Here is a 17673-nt window from a genome sequence, read left to right as displayed (position 1 = left end):
TATAGATTGTAGCAAATACTCAAGAAATAACAGTAAAATTAAGCTATATAGAGAGATTGATAGATGCATTTTTATTATACTTTTTGCTGACTTAAGTTTTCACTTGTGGAAAATAATCTTGCCTATATTTAAAAAAAAAGGATTAAAAAAATTCCCCAAATTAAATTTTTTACTATCTTTAGTAGTCATTTCTGTGACAGTATTTTATTAATTGTAGTTGTTAGTAAATTATTTGTGTTCAAAAAACTAATTTATGCCTTAAATACTTTCTCAAATTATATCTTTTTTTTCTCCTCATACAGAAATCCCAGATAACAAACTAAATAAGCTCCTAGATTCAGTTTTGAGGTAAACAATTAAAAACATAAGTTTAAAGTGAAAAACAGTTCAGGAAATTGCCTGATGGGCTTGGCTTATTTTCATCTTGGCACTACTACTAAACATCATATGATTATACTTTATTTTAAGGAAAGACCCAGAAGTAAAAAAATAAAACCAAACCACAAACAGAAAACCACCACCACCACAAAAAATGCCGTTGAAGAAGTTTTGTGTTAAGATGCTCACATCACATACATAAAACAGTGCAATTTTTTCCCTTATTTGACTGAGGCTTTGAGGCAGGGGCGCAGGAAGGTGTAGGGAGGCGACTACAAAAAATAAAGAAACAGTACTTACCATAAAAGATAGACTTTCTCTTACAATAATTACCAAAGAAAGTAAATCTTGTCACAACTTGCCAAATGAAAGGTTGTTATAACTCTTTTTAAAATGTAAAATGTTTTAACTGAAAATAGAATATCTTAATAATTTAGTTACCCAATACAAAAAATATTTTTATAGCAGTAAAACCCCCAGCAATTCAGAGTACTTCTTCTTCCAAGATAAGCATTGTTTTTAAATAAAAACTTGAACTAGTGTCAGATTTAGGACCTAAGCATGAAAAACCATCCAAAAATTGTAGACGTTCCCATTAACTGTTATTTAAATGTTGTCAATCAAATCTGTTTGCATCTGGTACTGATGCCATGTGAAATTTATTTATTTAAACTTTCAGTCACACATGGAAAGTTTTGCAGATGGTGCCTCTTCTCATCTGTTTTTTTCCAATTTCCCCCCAAACTCCGGTTCCTACTCTCTCGACCCCCCAATTTGATTCCTCCTTCTTCTAAAAAAATAGATCTAATCAGTAGCATGTTAAACAAGAGGGGATCTTTTATGTATTCTGTGTTAGGACAAGGAAAGCATCGCTGTAGATCACTAGAATAAACAACTCAGGCTGATTCAATTACAATGCCTGGGCCAGGCTTTTATCTGCCGGTGACATCATTTCAATCAAAATGTAAAATAATACAATCCAATAGATGCAAGAGGGAGAGATAGGACACAGACTGCTGCACTTAGTCATTTAATAAAAAAAAGTGGAAGAAAGCTCTTTCTGACAGGCTGCTAGGACTTCCATTTCCAAAACTCTATTACCTTGTATAATAGTATTCAAAAGAATTGAATGCAGGAAATTGTCTATTACTTTTTATTAGTAGAAGCTGTTATGTAGGATACAGCCTACTGCACTGTTTTTTCTTTGTTCCTTTAATTAACAAGAGCATGAAATCCTTCTATTGGCAAGCACTTTTTCCAAAGCTTCTGTTGCCTTCTGTTTTTACTGAAAAGGTAGGTTTTTGTTCTTTTCTTTTCTCTGAATGTCTTCTTTTTTTTTTTTAATACTAAAAAAGTAATTTTTTTCAAGTCACTGTAATCTAAAGTCTATCAGTCACCTTAATGGGCTAGGAGAGGGCAGAATGAGGATACATTTCCATAGCTGTAGAACAATTTTATAAGAAAGTTTCACGTCTGAGGAGTGAGGGAGATTCAGATTGCAACCATGTATAGCCTGGTGCCAGTCTTTCGACCATTTCACTTGCCAGCTGAAACTTCGTTTCATTGCTTAATTTATTATTTTGCTCTATGAGCAAAAGATAAATTGATACATATTGATTTGATAAATGCACGATGCAGAGAAACAGATTCTTTCATCAGACTATATCCTCGATCCCATAAGATTGTCTGTGACAGCATATGACAGGGTGTCATGAACCTGGACATCCTACATAATTCTCTCAAATTTTACTGAGAGTAAAAGTAGTAGTCCTGATTCCAATGTGGTGTACTTCCACTGACTTCTACATTCATATGTAAAATATATCAGAAAGCAGATATGAGGGGTAGAACTCTTGGTCTTTGGAGAGAACGTATTTAATTGATTTTAATGATTAATTACGTATATAATTCGGCTTCACTGTTATTAGATTCATAAAGGTCTTAGTAACTTTATTTAATAGTAACTTCTCTAGCTAAATTGTGACATTGGGTAATGAACAGAATCTTGCCAAGAGCGAACAATGACTATTGCAGCTGTCACTGAAACACTCTTCTACCATGCTTACCATTTGAGGGTGCATTATGAGGAAGTGGATTGAATCAAATGGCTAATTGCAGATGATGTCAAAGGAGATGTAACTCCTTAAAGGAATTTTATCAACATTTTCTTTACTAATGCAATGATTTGCAAAAAGACCTGAAGAGAGCTGAGGTCTGTGGTAGTCTTGAAAGACGTTGACTTATGTCTTCTCTTACTAAGAAAGAGATTGCTACCATTCTGGATAGCATTATTGTTCCAAGCATGTGGTAAGGTTTTTTTGATTATTTATGAAAAGGATACATTGAGGATGAAGTAATAACCTATGCTGGGAATGAACTAGCAACTACTGTAATCACTGAACAATTTTAATCCTCCCTTTCACAACCATCAGATGTGTTTTATAGTTTTTCAAATTCATATTTGATATACTATCTTTTTTTTACAATGCCTGTGATGCTAACCAGTATTCTCCTGTTGCAGTGGGCTTGGACCCTAGCAGGCTGTAATCGTTGTCAGGATTAGACAACCCATGTTAGACACACAGCACCTGAATGAACACAGACCTAAGGTACTAACAAGAATAGTTTAAACATGTAAACTAGTTATCTAAACTCCCTATCTATCTAGGCAGTGAAGAGATAAGAACTCAAAAGGTAAAGAATGCTTAAACCTGGATCTTGGTCTACATGGGACAAGGGCACATGGAGCATTACTGCTGCTGTAATTTGGGTGCCTGAGCTGAAGCTGCATAAGCTGAAGTTGCATATGAAATTATTCAGCTCATCTTTTATTTTCTGACAGTACCCTCACATCCTCAGGTAAGATGAAAGGTGGACCAGTCCTAGGCCGTATCAATACTCCAGAGGTAAAGGGCCCTTTCCGGGAAAGTGAGAGCTATGGATTTCGACTCCTGCAGGCTGCAGGAGTGTCTAGCACTTTGGTCCCTTAGCTTTTGGCTGAGTTGTCTGGTAGGCTGTTTCTGGAAAAGAAAGGTATTTTACCATGTCTATGACTGAGCACTGGAATAGGCTGAATTCATCATTGTCCAAGTATCTTGAGGAAAGGTCCATATGTGCATGATGAAACCGAGACAGTTACATGTGTCTTCAACCATCTCCCAGTCCCATCACAGATTAGAGAATGTGTTAGGTTAGAGAAGGGTAATGCATTTGCAAGACTATCTCAGTGCTTAGGAAACACTGTCATTCAAAATGGAGATATGAGTTGATTGTAGACACCCCTGGACATAGTGCTGGAGAGCAGACACTTGTCAGAGATTCACTGAGTTTTCATCTCAGTTCAAGTGTAACTCATATGATCTGCATCTTACAGCAGAGTTTTAACCTAAAAAATGCATGTATGTCAAATTCCATGAGTTGGAACTGGACCTTTTCCCACAATATGTCTGCCATATTCAACCACAAATTGCTTTTCTTACCTTATGTAAACGTCAAAACTCTCTTTATTCTGACCAAAGTCCTCCCTTAAACATATGTAGTTGAGACCCTTCTGAGTCATCTTTCTTCACAGGAAAATAAGCCAGGAAGGATAGCAAATGGCAGAATGTAACAACTTAAATCCAGAACTGGCCTACTGTAAAATGTTTTTGTAAATGCTGGGGATATAGTCCCCTCTGCATGAAAGTAGAATGTCTCATGTGCCTTTAGAGTTGAGCCATGTAGGCTTTTTGGAAACATATCTTCAGTGAGTATCCATGAATGTTCAGTTTATAACATAAAAATTGTTTTCCTAGAGTTTCCAAAAACTCTAATACATTTGGAACATGGATTTTTAAAAAAGATAAATAAAGCAGTACTTGCTGTTCCTGATTCTCCAGACAGTCTCATAGAACCAAGGAATTCAAAGGTTACCTTTTCTGCTGGATGCTTCTCTCACTTCTCCTGCTGTGCTGCTGTGCTTTCCACTTTGCACATCTCTGCCTAACTTTTATGAATTTTAGTCCCATTTTCTAGCCCCACTTGATCTACTCCTTCCTCCCTGGAGTCAGCACTTGATTTACTGCTTTTAGCCTGATGTCTTTGTTCTCCTGCAATTTCTTGACTCCCCAAGCTCTGTTCCATTTTAATTACAGGGATATTCTCTCCTGAAATCTGAAGGTTATGGAGTCCTGTCCTAGCTGACGATTATTTCAAGGTCTACTCAGAAATTAGTGTGGTTTGGTTTTTTTTTTAGTAGACCTTACTTTTCCATACTAGATGTCAGTATGTTTTGAATATATTTGATGTAATTCATATAGCTTAAAAATCTAGACATATTGTAAACAATGTTTTTTTATCTAAGAAAATTTTGTATTTTAGCTCTTAATAGGTCTGAATAGCTCTGTAGTTCTTATTAGATGCATCTGATGTAGCAAAAATATAAAGAAATGGGGATAATTAACTGTTACCTTTGTATCTTTGTACCCTGGTTTTTTATTTTTCCATCATTAAAAATAATATTTTTCCAAATAATAAAATAATGAATAATAAAATTGCAATGTTTTAAAAATAAAAATAATAAAAATGTTTGGTGAGCGGGCTGTGTGGTCAAAAAGATTTATCCGAGAAAGCTTATACAGGAATGTACTTTATTTTGTGAGCATCTTGTGACATGCTGTTAGTGCTATATAAAGTGCACATATTAGACCTATACCTGAAAGTATAGGTCTGCTGTTTAATGTGAGTACTGCAACTGATGAGATTTCCATGAAACTTCATGCTGCCCATACATGAATGGACTTATGCACCTAAAGAAACAGAATGAATTTAAGCCTGTGGATCTAAATCTGAGATTGTAAATCGCATCTCGTCTGCTGAATGTTGGCTCCCAGACATCTTGGCTTTTTTAGTCAACCAGAATTGTCCCAGGCTTGATCAATCAGAGCAGTTTAGACCATCTAGAAGCAAAAGAGTAGATTTTCTATCTAATTCTGAATCCTTTAAAAATCTGACTCCAGGAAGTGTTTGGAGATGGTACTGGATTAGTGGCTGCTGGGATGGGACTCACCTGAAAATACAGGGACAGCTAATAACTTTGTTGGCAATTTGTCTGGAGAAGTTCAGTGTTAGAAAAGCAGTTTCCGGACATGCTCAAGTCATCAGAAGATCGGATTGAAAGCCCTTCCCTGCTAACAGGGCTATCTCCAGAAACAGGCAAAGCAAGGAGTTGTATAGAGCAGCAACATAACTGTAACTGGGTTGGCTGCAGTTGCTGCTGTACAGAAAGGGTAAGTGTGTATGGGGAAGCCTCTGCTTCTGGATGGGATCCATACCCAGTCAGTGCTGTGATGTCTCACATCAGTGCAGACAGGAGAGGATCTGTGAGCTTTATTCAGTCAGGGTGCCAATCCTCCTCCCTGCACTTTCCTTACCCATGGGAAGAGTGTCTCACTCTTATGGTAGTGTTCAGAAGGCAAAATTCAATTTTGCTGGCATTACTGAGAAGTCTGAGCCAGCTCCAGCTGCCTGAAAGACTTCAAATCAGTATCTCCTACAATGCTGCCTGCTGAGGGGCTGAGCTGGAATCACTTTTCTCCCTTCCTATTAAAACTGCACTGCTGTGCGTAGAGTAGCTTGAGAGAGAGAAATTTTACAGCCTAGTGGTTACAGTATTCACCTGGGAGGTGAAGATGGGGAATCCATTTGTTGTGTAAAGGTCTGTTTATTAAGTGGCCAAAGGAAACGAAAAAACAAAGAAGGAAAGAGGAGATAAAATGAAAGAGATAATAACAAACAGCAAAACAGCTCATAGTGAAAGGAGAATTTGATTCAGCAAGTTCTGTTGAAATGGTTAGTTTTTGATAATTCACTATGAAAAGGCAGCTTTAAAGAGATTTTGACGACTAACACAGTCTCTTCCTGTTTTCCATCATCATCATAAATTTCTTTTAAAGACAACTGGTCTTAAATATGCATTCTTCCTTCTCTAAGCTGTTCCAGATGGGAAATGGCATAGTTTAGAGAGGAGCTGGATCAATAATCTTCCTAAATTGAAGATTACCTAGGCCGAGAGCCACGTTTTGCTTTTGCAGTCATTGAAGCTGCCCAGTATTAGAACACGGTCTTGGGTTCAGGGTGTTAGCGGGAAGCCCACCTAAAACACTGCTGTGTCTGAGTTATTTTTAACATGGGATAAAAGCATTGTGGCAGCAATGGAAGTGTCTGGTATTAGTGTCTTTGCATTTGAAATGTACCTATCCGTATTTAACAAATATCTTGATTATGACATTAATTTCCAGTATGTTGAGCTTATTGAAATTATTTTAAGCAGCATCCAGGTAAATGCTTAAGAATTTTAAATCAATTGAAACATGTATAAAGTCTATATTAAGATGACTTTGATTTGGTAAGACTAATGCCAGAGTGATCAATAATGGCATGACTAAAGGACATTTATCCTACCGTTCCACATACGGAGAGATCTGTGAACACCCTAAAATAAACTGCTTGCCACTTTGTCTGCTGGTGCTGTTAAGGGGGACTGCAACCCTGCATGAAACTGGATCTGTCCCTTGGCAGTGATCCCAGTTAAGTAGGCATGTCATTTATCAATGTACCAATAACATAATTTCTGTGATATTTTTTCGTCCATGAATTTTGCATTGATAAGAGACTTCTTCGGCCAATAATCTTGCTTATTATCTCATACAAAGAAACTACTTGTCCTTTATTCTCCTCTTCTTTCTTTGTACAGCTGCAAATACTAGAACAGATCAGTGAAGAATCGACCAAGAATTTTCTTGACCAAGTTTTTTAAAGGATAAACTACTAAATACATATTATCTATGCTGTAAGCAAAATCTAATTTCTGTTTTGCATAGACTGTTTTGTGATGTCTTAGAAGAAGAAAGTCCTCAGCTCTAACTCCTGGTGCACAGTCGGACTCAAACTTCTTTAAAAGCAAATGTGAGATCTTTGTTTCAGCTTTGACCAGCAGATGGGTCTGAGTTTACAAAGTTAATTTAAGTCAGTTTGGATTCCATATTCTTATTTGGTTTCATTACTCTATTGCTAATTATAATAAATTATAAATAGGAGCTTTCTAGGACTTGATTTAGATCTACAGGTTTGGGGTTTTTTTTCCACATTGTTTTTCTTAGTGAAGATGGTAAAAGCATGCTAGTTTTTCTCATTCCACTTCTTCACTGAAGCTTCTTAAGAAAATGAGATACAATAAATCCATTTAGGATTATGTTGAAAAAGCATTTCTGCTTTTAATATTAGCCATATTTTTACTGCTAAGTTTTGCTGGCAAATCTCTGAAAGTTTCAGCTTGCAACTTATCCGGATCACTTAAATCTACAACACTGGCTTTGCAGCCTTGCAAGAACATCTGTTTTGATTTCCAGTGCTATCTTTTTTAGTCCTAGAACACTCTTCTTTAGTGTGAGTGAGATTTTTTCAGAATCTTAAAGGGCCTTAGTTTTAACTCCAAAACATAATGAATATCAGGAGGAAGTACCTCAGTGTAATGTTTCTTGTGTTAGTACTTTCACTGAATATATTGTGTAAATGGATAAAGAAATAGCTGGATGTTCAAGTCACACTTTTCTATGGCTTTAGTGAAACCTGGCAATACAGTAGCATTATGCACTACATCTCTTATTATGCTCTTATTGAAGCATAGTTTATGTTTATATATCTTTATATATATATCTTTATATGTTGTAAAGAACTACTTAAACAAGTAGTGGCTATTAATGGGTTTAATAGCATGCTGCTGCTTTTCTTTGGTGGTAAATGGAAGCACTTGGTGGGGAAGTATTGGTCTGAAACTGAATTTACAAAAATTGTTCAAAATTAAATGCCTGAAAAAAGCCGATGTATTGCAACCAATGACTATCATGTAGAGAAAGGACTAGTTAGATATCTGTTCCTTAAATTGATTCTGCTTTATAAATGCAAGAATTAATAATGGTGTTGTGTACATCTGCAAATGGAAACCAAAACAGGTTATGATTTGATAGCTCTGGTTATCACTAGAATTTGGAACAAGTGCTCCAACTGGAAAAACAGCTCATTAGCTGCTAACTTGTGCTCTCACAAGCTTCATAGCTTAGCAGAAAAAAAATTGATTACCTGGCATTCAAGATCAGTTCCAAATAACTATTCCTTAAATATGCTATTTTATACTTCAAATAATCTGTATACATTAATTTCTTAATTTCTTAGTCCATGTATGTACAGATAATGTCACTCTATTGGCTAAAACCTTTATCCTGTGATAGATATCTCTTATATATTAACACAAATACCATACTATTGTTAATAGGATTGTATCCCAACCTTCCATCAAATTGTTTACCAAAATAAATCTGTCATTTTTTCTATACACACTCCCACCTAAAAAAAAAATGGTGTTTTTATTCTGTAGTTTATACCAGACTGATATGTAGTGCCCTAAATCTCAAAGGTATTTATGGGTAAAAAGCAAGTTAATATATGCATAGTTTTACTTGTACATTTAATACAAAACTTCTAATTAAATTCTAATTGAATTTGACTTGTCATACTTACACTGCTAGATACTACGAACATATTATGATTTTTTTTTTAGTACAACTTATGAAAAATAAGTGCTTTATTTCATTTCTTCTAAATTTCTTTTTCATTTTTTTCTGGGTAGGTTAATTTTTAAACAAAAACACTATTTTGAAAACAAACAGTTGAATCAATTTCCCCCCTCGAAATATAGAAATAAACCATTTTTATGGTCACATTAAGACATTAATATGTTAAAAATGTTGGCATGAAAAAAATGGTGTTTTAAAAAATCTCCCTTCTTCCTTTTTTTACAGTATTTACCAAATTTTCCTAGAGCTTTTGAAAAGCTTTCTTCCTGAGAAGACTTTTCTATGGAAAAATATATGTTTTAATATTTTCCCAGTTCTAATTCCAAGAGTCCACAGGAAATACAAGTTGTTTTTAGTTCGTATCAGGTTCTACAATGGTATTGGGAGTTGATGAATGTATAAATTATTATGATAAACTTTAGCCCTTCTTTAATGTAAAACATTCCTGTAACAATTTGATAGTTTTCAAATATACTCATAAGGTGTAATTATCTACTGACATATTTGAAAGGATAGTCATTCTTTGTAACATCATGTGTTTGCTATTTCCTACTCATAGTGGACATAGGTTTGTTAATTTAAGTCACAAGAAATCACTGTCCACTTCCCACCTTCTAATCAGGGAAAAAACCTGAACATGTTGATCAAATCCAGATAAGGGAGACTAATTTTTTTTTAATTGAATACACAGAATTTTCAGATTGTGCAGGAAAACTTGTTGAATTCATGAACATTTGAAAAAGAAACCCACCCCAATCCTTCTATGAATTGCATGAATTTTGCATTTTAATTTTCCCACTATTTTCTAAACAGTCCCTGTGCTGGTTTATCAGCTTCTGATAGCTGTGTGAATTTTGTAATGCACCTTATGAATCTTTGTTATTATGAGGTGGAAAAAAATTTGTTAAAAATTATTTATGTAGATCATTGACCACTCCATAATTCTATCCAATTCCATGAGCATTTAAATGTGCTCTGCTGCTCATGTATTTAAATCTTTCACACTATGTCTCTTTTATTTTGGATAATGTTTATTTATATGACTAACTGCAAAGTTAGATGGGTAAAATGAAAAAGAAAGGTGGGATCGTGTTTTCCTCTTCTGTCTCTCTTTCTCTTTCTGTCTCTCACTCTCCCCCTCTCTTTTCTAAACAAGCTAAGAGTTTTTATAATTCATCACCTGGCTGACAGATGAGTTCTGCTGGAGAATATTAGAAAATGTCTCAAATCTCATATATATGCTAATGGTATGCTGAGACTGGTTGGTGGTATGCCGGAGTTTTTAATCTGTCTCGACCAGTGTGGAAAGTGGAGGAGACAAGTCATTGCACTCGACAATTTATGATCAAACAACTGAATTGTAAAGGAAGAAGGACATGCAGAAAAGGAGAGTAATTTTCTGATTTAACAGCGTTGTTACTACAAATAAAGAAATCTTGATTTTGACTGCACTCGACATTAAATGAGTTTCCTGTGCCCTGCTCTGAATTTTTCATTTTCAGATTTGTATAAAGCACCCTGCTTAGATACAAGTGACAGATAAGGAGACGATTGCATATGGAAATCAAATGTGTATAATAAAGCCATCTTCTGTTTATTAAATAAACACATGTAGATGACTTCCGTGGAGAATGCACTGATAATTCTTCATTGTGTTCTATTTTTTTTCCAAGTCACAAAGAATCTTATTTAACAACCACGAGTGACTAGATGCAAGCTTTTCTGTTTATTACCTTGTAACAAACCGGGCAGTCTAATATATGGTGTTTATAAACATATTATTTTGATTCTTTAGTCCAAGTTTTTGCTGTATCAGTACAATATATTAGTGTTCATGCCATTAGAGTTCTGGAAGCTGAATTGATGCATTAGTATTTTCTGAATATTATATTTTCATGATAGAAATTGTAAAGATTATCAAGAAAATATGTACATTATTGTTAACTGAAATTCTGAGAGAAGGGAAGTATAGCATACAGCACTTCGGTGTCCATATTTAAAAAAGACTAAAGAACTAAGAATTAAGACTGTAGAGCCTGCAGTCAGCTTGACAGATATTTCTGATCCAGTGATTTAAGAGTCTAAGTTTCACATATAAAAAACACTTGAAGTTCATCAAGGGATGTCTTTTCAGTTCTATTTCTCACTCTTGGGTTTTTTTTGGAGATATAACCTTCCTATAAATTATTATAATCTATTGCAGTGTTGGGTACCATCATGATACTGGTTGTTTTTTTTCCAGAAAGAGTTTTTATATTGCAACCAAAATGCTTGTAGGCCTTTTTAATAAAGCGAAATACTCTCTTTTCACCTTCTACCTCTGGAGAATTAAGTTGAAATTTAGATTTTGGTTCACATTTTTATTTTGAGAAGAAGAAGATGTGAAGGGTGAATCAGTGATGTCTAGACACTAATGAACTATATTTAGTGAAAATAATTAGCCGTGTCAGAGGAGATCTACAATTGGTAGTTCGCCCTACCTGGACTGAGAGGTCCATAATATTAAGCCTTTCCCTGTATTTATCATGTATATATCAGCAGCTGCATTATGAAGGTTTTGGACCCTCAGCATTTTTTTCTCAAATTGTCATCAGCATCACCCTGTACTTTTGGTTGTGCTTGAACTCTATTTTGGTGTTTTACTTTTGAAAAAGAAGAAAACTCCACCAAATTAACACCCCAAAAGCAAAGCATACTCACCTCCTGACAGGTATTTAGTGCTGAATGAGGGTGGAGTTGTGAAATTCTGGTTCAGGCTTCCAAAGCACCAGGCAGCTTCTCTGCCCGGGGTAACTGTAATGTGAGCTTTGGCATAAGTGCATCAGAAAATTCACATGGATTTCTTACTATGATTGGAAGTGATTGCTGTGCATAGAAGTGCACAACCAGTTCAAACAAGACTAGATAAGCTGTGTTGCAAAGCCATATGGCTTAGTTTAAACAGCACAAAGAGGAAGTCTTTGATCATGGCCTTTGATCATAGTTAACCCTAAATGAAGTGGTGGGCTAATGTAGGTAAGAAGGTGTCAGAATCAAAGCAACTAGAGGCTGGTATGAGTCTAGTAAAAGAAGAATTTTGGAGAGGACCCTGGTATGCAGATGGTTTGTTTGATTTTAAACCTAGGGTAAGGGAGAAAAAAACAGCATCTTGGGCACCAGTGGAGAAGACCAAAATATGGCAGAAAGATGAAGATGACTGGATGCAGAAGCTGTAAGGTGTATGTTATCCTTCAGTGAGTTTCTGACAGAATTTACATATGCATGAAGGGTCATCTCATAATGTTCAGGAAAATAAAGAGGTGTGAGAGACATAAATGCTGCTAGAAATGAGGGTAGAATATAGAAATGCATTTGAGTATGACAGATAAGATGAAAGGAAAGAGCATGAGCATAACTGTAGTTGCAGATGGGTTGATTGGCAGATCCCCAGATGAAAAGGAGACCTCTAGAAATATATTAAAATGATGACAGGGCAGAGGAAAATACCAGAATGTGAAGGAAATCTGTGGAAGAAGTTTTCTCTGTGGAAGGAGTTTGTTCTGTGGAAGGAGTGATGAGGTGCAACCTGTAGAGACAGAATATTGAGCAGCATGAAAGAAGAGACTGAGTAAATGGTAACAGCAGGGGCTAGTGGCTGAAGAAAAAGAGAAGACAAAGATAAGTGGAAAGCAAAAAGGAAGCAAGAAGGCCAAAGTTTCATAGGAACCTAAGGCTGCTCTGAAAGATCACTTTTTTTCATAAGAAATATTAACAGACTGGCCATCAAAGTGGATGGAAATGGAAAACAGTCTTGTGTGAAGTCTGTCCAAGCATAATGCTGTGAGGGGCTGGCAGAGTGTGAAAGTCATTCTAAATAGGCTGGGGAAGAATCCTTTTGCTGTCATTCTACCATTTGACTGTAAGAATAAGAAACTTGCTTGAGCTGCTCAAAGAGAGTTGTGCTAGATGGGGGAAGATGTTCAAAGATCTTTGCTGGAATTCTTCTATTTCATAGACCTAGAGAGCAAATATTTGGGAAGATAATATCATCAGGACTGGTGAAAGCACCAATCCAGAGTTTGAGATATTTGCCTGGTTAAGTACCTGGAGAAGTAGCCCTCTTGAATTTTTGCTAATCTGACTAATAAGAGAATGGACAGTAGAGAGGAAGTAAATGCTTTGAGGATAATAGCGAAATGGGTAGTTAAAAATAGGAATGCTTAATTTGGATAGTGAGATTTAACTGGAAACTGCCTCAATAATTTATAGGAACTGCACAACAAAGTGGAGGAAGTCAAACGAAGAGTCAGATGTGAAACAACATTATAAGAAAAGCAAAATGGAAAAGCTGTTATCATTAGAAAAGAGATATGGAAGGAGCTTAACTATTCAGGAATTGGTCTGGTACACTTTGTCATGTAATGACCTCAAAAAAAGTAAGAGGAGGGAGTGTGAGTTAGTCATAATCTGAATGATAATTTTTCAGGGAAGACTATAAAGTATCTTTTACTGTGAACCTGCTGGAAATCAGAAATTGAACTCCAGTGTTTCAGAACAATAAAAATCTTATTATCCTTGCAGTGAATGTGGACTTTCTAAGATTTTTTTTTTTTTACTTCACCAATACAACATGAAGTGCAAATGTTGCTAATAATGGTAACACCCAAATGCAAAGTAGACTTCTTCAGTAAGTAGTCATTGAGCTAGCAAAGGGCAATGTTACTTTAACTTCGGTTTTTGACAAATGAGTTTTTTGTAAGGTAGCACACTGCCTCCCTCTTTCCTCCATCCTCATCCCCTCTACTTATCCTCACTGTTCAGCTTGTTGTTGGCACAGGCCAGGACCTGGGACAACTGCAAGCAACATACTTTTTATCCTAGTTATGGAGGAGGCAGTACTTTTAAAGGGTATTTAAGTAACATTTTATGAGTCAGGAAGGCTTGATCCACACGCCTTTGTAGAAGATTCACATGACCAAGAAGGTATACAACAGTATTTTATCAATAATGTGCTTCTAAGCCCGAGACTTGCAAGTTGGATTTTTGAAGCTGTTTGACAATTATGTAAATATGTTTGGTATGAGGTAGAGTGGAAAGCAGGTACTTTTAAAAGTCTCACCCACAGTATTTTAGAAAATCTCTTACAGTTTTAATTTTCAGGTTCTCAAAAATATTTTTTTAAAAATCTATTAATGATGAAAAAATAAAAATAGACAAAGAAATCCCAAATCAACAAAGACACCCTGTGAATATAAAAATGTGAATTAATAAATGATGCTTTTCCCCACCATGTTCACACAACAAGAGCTGTCTACACCACTGTGCTTGACTGCACTTTTATTCTGTAAAAGGCAGTACCATGAATAAGTAAAATTGAAAGTGTGAAATAGCTTAGAGTTGAAATGTGCCCTTAACAGGGCCTAGCAAAACTTTATTGAACCTCGATGCCTATGAACAATGCCTCACTTCAATCGTGCCAGCAGATGGCACTCTTTATATTAAGTAGCTTTTATGGGAAAATTTAATTTGTTTCTTTTTTTTTCTTTGTTTATTAAGTATGGGGAGGTACTATCCCATGTAATGCTTCTTCCTGAAATGAAAAATTGATCTACACAAAACTTCAAATAACTGTATTTCTGATGGTGTGTATAAACTGAGATTTTCTAATACGTACCCTTCTCCATACCTGGGGAAAATTAGGAGAAGAAATTCAGTATGACTGGAGAGTTGTAACTCCTGAATGTTGGAAAATTTAAGTGTAGGAACAGGTTTCTGGGAATGTTTTGCAACTGCTCTGTGTTTCTAGTGGTTAGGCATTTCCAGGCTGAATGTTGGATGCTTAACAATGGTTAACAATCCAGTTAATTCTGGACATTTGTAATCTGTCATTAGGTGCCTTTTTCACTTCCAACAGAGAAGATACCAGAGGAGATACATGCACAGGTATCAAAACAGGGATGACTGGAAGGAGAAGGTCTTCAAATTATGCTGGTCTGATCCTGCAGGAGAAATTCAGGACTAAAGGAAGAAGCCCCTTTGTGAAACCAGCGTGTGGTGGTGGCAAGGAGGTGCCTCACCCTGTCTGAGCTGAGGAAGCATTGCCTGGACAGGGAAAACACCAGAAGCAGAACACCAGTCCACCACAAAAGAGTTGCTTTTCCTCAGGTGCCTCCCAACTTCCTGCAGAGCTGCCAGCCACCTCCAGTGCTCGTAGCTGCACCCACAGGCACTTGACAGAAGCGTGTGTTTACAAAAGGATGTAGTGTATATTCAATCTGTGAACAGTGATATAAAATCCTGTGTTTTGTAAATGAAGGGGAAGAAGAAAAGCAGGTTCCCATAATCAGTAAATGCTTCTGTAGCTAATAATGTGCGAGGTTACTGATGGACACAAGCCGCATAGGCCCTAGGGGAAAATAGAAAGCCTTCAATTTTTCCAGCTACTGCAAATACTTCAGCTGAAGTGAAGCCTCTTTTTTGGAGAAAGTCACTGGAAATAGCTTCTGCTGAGCTGGAAAGATACTCTTGATTACTTGCTGTGCACTTAGATAATCAAGGACACAGTGGAAATACCACATAGCATGTGACCAGCTTTGATTTATCCCAGGAAACCTCTCTCAACCTCAGAATGCACTGTAAACAGCTGCTTCACAAACTTCGGACAGAAAAACCTCTTCATTTTTTATCTCTTAGTTAATATATAAAAAAATGCTTATTTGACATTGCACAACTGCATAATTTCCGGTCCTTGCATAAAATTAGAAGATGAAACAAGGATGACTTCAAATAAATTTGTTTCTTGGGTACATTCTTTTGCAAGGTTTCAATTACTAACTCAAACCTGTTAAAAATATTTGCCTCATTAATCACAATATTTAGTACTCTGGCTATTTCTGTCCTCTAGCATGGAATTATTTATCTCTCTGCCATCTAGAAACTCCTGATAGTGTTTAATTATTATGCCATTTTACCTCACCATAAAGATGTTTACAGCTGCTACCCCAATGTTCATATCCTTAACTTTTGTCAGGTTTGTAGTTCTGGCAACTTTTAGTAACAACATCAAGCCTTGATAAAACTAATTTCTGGCTACCTCAGTACCCAAAGCTTCAAAATAAAAAAAAAATTACTATATCTAATCCCTCTTTTCTTCTAGCTATACTCACTCTTTTTTTCCCCTTTGCCTTAATTTTTGAATTACTCTGTTCTGCTCTGGTCTGTGTTTGCTGCTATGGGTAACAAAAGGTGTAACCTAGAAAGCTGTGAACACTGCTGTGTTCAAATGCTCCCTCTTCTTCTAGTTCTCCCTTCTCATTACTTGTTCCTATATATAGCGTGCTTGTTTTCCTTCCTGTTTAACATCTTTGAATCCCCTTGATGCCCTTCATTACACAGCTTTTGTTCAGGCACTTGAGACTTCTTAAATTGCTTATTAGAAACCTCCTAGCAACACTTACCTTATTGCCTTAAATCTACCAAAAATGCTGTCACATCAAAATAAGCTATTTCACTTACACTTCTGCTTCTGCACAGTCACCTCCAAACTCTTGTATTGACACGTTTCCCCTTTACCAAATACAAACCTCCTCTGGCTTGCTGCTTGTTTCTTTCCTTTCATTTCTTTTGGCTGACCTCTCAGCAACTTTATCAAGAAACAAAGCCCTGGAAGTAAGCATTTAACTTTTGGTTTTCATCTGTTGCTCATTCCAGTGCTTCTTCCTGTGTCTCCATCCTGCATGGATGCATTCACAACCTGGCAGCCCAGATGAGGTACTGCAAAGCCGTGCATTTGAGTAGTGCTAATATAAGGGACCATGACACCTTAATTCACTGCACCACTTTCCTTGTTTACTCTTGTTTGAATGTGTTTGCAACTTTTTTTTAGTATTTCAAAATGGACTGTAGTATTCAGATGAAAACCGAAGCAGTTAGGTCTTTTATTTTGCTAGTGTATAATAATGTGTGCAAAAGCATTTGTGGGAAGAAAAAAGTATAATAAGAATTGCTATGAGTCCCTACTTCCTACAAATAGGTAAAGGTATAAATATTCATCCTTGAAATATTTTTGCTGTCGTCTTGGAACCTCTCGGGGTGTAGCAGTCACCCAGATACATGGCAAAAAGGAGACAAATTACATCAATTTTTTTGAAAACTTTAGCAGTTATTCATACTTCTGAAGAAAACTGCATCAGTAATTAAACAACTGAATTAATAATTTCCAGTATATATGAAAAAATCCTTGATATGCTCCAGCCTTAACATCATTTAGATGCATATATCATTTGGTCTTTTAAGATTTTTGGGGAAAGGAGGGGAAACTGCCATTTTTTTCCAATGAATGTCATTTGCTGTTGTTTTAATACAGAGTTGAACTACTTTCTTAAAAATATATTCACAGTTGTTGATTTTGGTGTGCTGTTCATAGTCTCTGTCCCTCTCCTGAGCACTACCCATCACCCCCACCACCCCCTGTTGGTATTTTGTTTCATTAAATCTTTGTGTTTATGTAAGATGCACTTCTCTCTTCAGTAGCTCTTATTAGAAGGTGCTGGTTTGGGGGGATGGCACATGGGAAGGGGGCCAAAAGGTTTCATAGTATTCTGCAAAGGAGATGAAATCCCATAACCCATATCCACTTTTTCCCCATAGCAGTTCTATATTGCAATCAAAGGCATAGCTGCAAGACCTTTACAATGTACTTCGA

The 17673-nt window shown here is 36.1% G+C and overlaps 1 long non-coding RNA gene across 5 annotated transcripts in view; it reads left to right on the top strand.

Annotated features, from left to right (window-relative positions):
- Window positions 1–17673, top strand: part of LOC135416346 (uncharacterized) — a 90442-nt gene that overhangs the window by 61366 nt on the left and 11403 nt on the right. For 3 of the 5 annotated variants that reach the window (XR_010431553.1, XR_010431560.1, XR_010431558.1), the window contains 2 exons: window positions 2900–2987; window positions 7112–10691. This is a non-coding gene — a long non-coding RNA (uncharacterized LOC135416346). Of the gene's footprint in view, window positions 1–2899; window positions 2988–7111; window positions 10692–14861; window positions 17240–17673 lie in introns of those variants that run through there. The other 2 variants (XR_010431556.1, XR_010431559.1) reach the window with 2 other exon arrangements.

Source organism: Pseudopipra pipra, chromosome 1 (genome assembly GCF_036250125.1).
Source record: "Pseudopipra pipra isolate bDixPip1 chromosome 1, bDixPip1.hap1, whole genome shotgun sequence".
Taxonomy (NCBI): domain Eukaryota; kingdom Metazoa; phylum Chordata; class Aves; order Passeriformes; family Pipridae; genus Pseudopipra; species Pseudopipra pipra.
The sequence above is the reverse complement of the archived record's forward strand: the minus strand, read 5'-3'. Positions and strand labels throughout refer to the sequence as shown.